The following is a 2,502-nucleotide window of genomic DNA, read 5'->3' as shown; positions in this document are numbered from 1 at the left end:
ATGTGTTGTGTTATGATATATTTTTCTAGTGGTGAATCATCCTTTCATTCCAGGAATACATTCTAAATTCTATCTTGGGGACTTCCCTGGTGGTGCAGTGGTTAAAACTTCACCTGCCAATGCAGGGGACATGGGTTTGACCCCTGGTCCGGGAAGATCCCACATGTCGCAGAGCAACTAAGCCCGTATGCCACAACTACTGAGACTGTGCTCTAGAACCTGTGAGCCACAGCTACTGAGCCTGTGTGCCACAACTACTGAAGCCTGTGCACCTAGAACCCGTGCTCTGCAACTAGGGAAGCCACCACAATGAGAAACCCGTGCATTACAACGAAGAGTAGCTCCTGCTCACCACAGCTAGAGAAAGCCTGCATGCAGCAACGAGGACCCAACACAGCCAAAAAAATTAATTAATTAAAATATAAAAGTTAAATAAATAAATAAATGAATTCTATTTTGTCTGATATTAACATAGCTAAAATAACTTTCTATTTATTATCTTCAGAGTACTTACTCAACTATTTATTTTTTCATTTCTTAATTATCAACTCTTCTGTATGTTCTGTTAATAGTAACACATTTTAGTCTAGTTTGATACTAGAGGTATTTTAATAGGAGAGTTTAATATGCTTACACTTGTTGTGATTGATATATTTGTCCGTATCTCTGTTTTCTATCTTTCACTTTCCAATTACCATGTTGTGTTTGCATTTTTAATATTCTTCATTTATAGATTTTTAATGCTTTCTAATGCTTTTTTAATTTCTATACAAATTTGGAAGCTATTGATTTCTTTTCATAGTAGTTACTTTAAATTATTGACATTAAAAACTTAGTTTAAAATTTTCTTAGGTGAAGAGGCAAGCCAAAACTTGGAGAAAATATTTGTAAAACACATATCCAAATAAGAACTTGTATTCAAAACATGCAGAAAACTTTCTAAACTCAAAAATAAGGAAACAAACAACCGAACTTTTAGAATGTGGAAAAGATCTAAACAGAAACTTCACCCAAGAAGATATACAGATGGCAAATAAGCAAATGAAAAGATGCTCAACATCATAAGTCATTAGGGAATTGCAAACTAAAACAATACTACACACCCATTAGAATGGCTAAAACTTAAAAAAAAACAAAAACAAAAGACTGATAATCCCAAATGCTGGTGAGGATATGGAGCAACAAGAACTCTCATCCATTGCTGGTGGGACTGCAAAATGGGTACAATCATTTTGGAAGACAATTTCTTACTAAGCTGAGCATAATCTTACCTTACAATCCAGCAACTGTGCTCCTAGTTACCCAATTGAGTTAAAAATGTATGTCTGCACAAAAATCTGTGCATGAATGTTTATATCAGCTTTATTTATAACCACCAAAACCTGGAAGCAACCAATATGTCTTCAATAAGTGAATGGATAAACAAACTATGGTACATCTATACAATGTAATATTATTCAGTCATAAAAAGAAATGAGCATGCTCGCTTCAACAGCACATATACTAAAATTGGAACGATACAGAGAAGATTAGCATGGCCCCTGAGCAAGGATGACACGCAAATTCGTGGAGCATTCCATACTTTTCATTATCAAAAAATCTGGGAACAATAGATGTTGGAAAGGGTGTGGTAAAAAAGGAACCCTCCTGCATTGTTGGTGGGAATGTAAATTGATACAACCACTATGGAAAACAGAATGGAGATTCCTCAAAACATTCAAAATAGAACTACCATATGACCCACCAGTCCCACTACTGGGCACATACCCTAAGAAAACCATAATTCAAAAAGAGACATGTACCACAAAGTTCATTGCAGTACTATTTACAATAGCCAGGACATAGAACCAACCTAAATGTCCATTGACAGATGAATGGATAAAGAAGATGTGGCACAAATATACAATGGAAGATTACTCAGCCATAAAAAGAAACAAAATTGAGTTATTTGTAGTGAGGTGGATGGACCTAGAGTCTGTCATACAGAGTGAAGTAAGTCAGAAAATAAAAATGGTACTGATGAACCTAGTTGCAGGGCAGGAATAAAGATGTAGACATAGAGAATGGACTTGAGGACACGGGGTGGGAGGGGGAAGCTGGGGAAAAGTGAGAGTAGCATTGACATATATACATTACTGAATGTAAAATAGTTAGCTAGTGGAAAGCAGCAGCATAGTACAGAGAGATCATCTTGGTGCTTTGCAATGACTTATAGGGGTGGGATAGAGAGGATGGGAGGGAGGCTCAAGAGGGAGGAGATATGGAGACATATGTATGCCTATGACTGATTCACTTTGGTGTACACCAGAAACTAACAGTATGGTGAAGCAATTAAGCTCCAATAAAGATCTATTAAAAAATAAAGAAAGAAATGAGCTATCAAGCCATGAAAAGATATGGAGGAACCTTAAATGCATATTGATAAATTAAAGAAGCCAGTCTGAAAAGGCTATATACTGTCTGATTTCAACTATATGACATTTTGGAACAGACAAAACTATA

General features: G+C 36.0%; 1 non-coding gene across 1 annotated transcript; it reads left to right on the top strand.

The window, feature by feature from the left end:
• The first annotated feature begins 1,479 nt into the window (after nt 1-1,479).
• LOC117197910 (U6 spliceosomal RNA) lies at nt 1,480-1,586 on the top strand. Its single transcript, XR_004478813.1, has one exon. It is a non-coding gene; the product is annotated as a U6 spliceosomal RNA (small nuclear RNA).
• The last annotated feature ends 916 nt before the right edge of the window (nt 1,587-2,502 follow it).

Source organism: Orcinus orca, chromosome 17, assembly GCF_937001465.1.
Source record: "Orcinus orca chromosome 17, mOrcOrc1.1, whole genome shotgun sequence".
Lineage (NCBI taxonomy): Eukaryota > Metazoa > Chordata > Mammalia > Artiodactyla > Delphinidae > Orcinus > Orcinus orca.
This window is presented reverse-complemented; position numbering and strand designations above follow the sequence as displayed.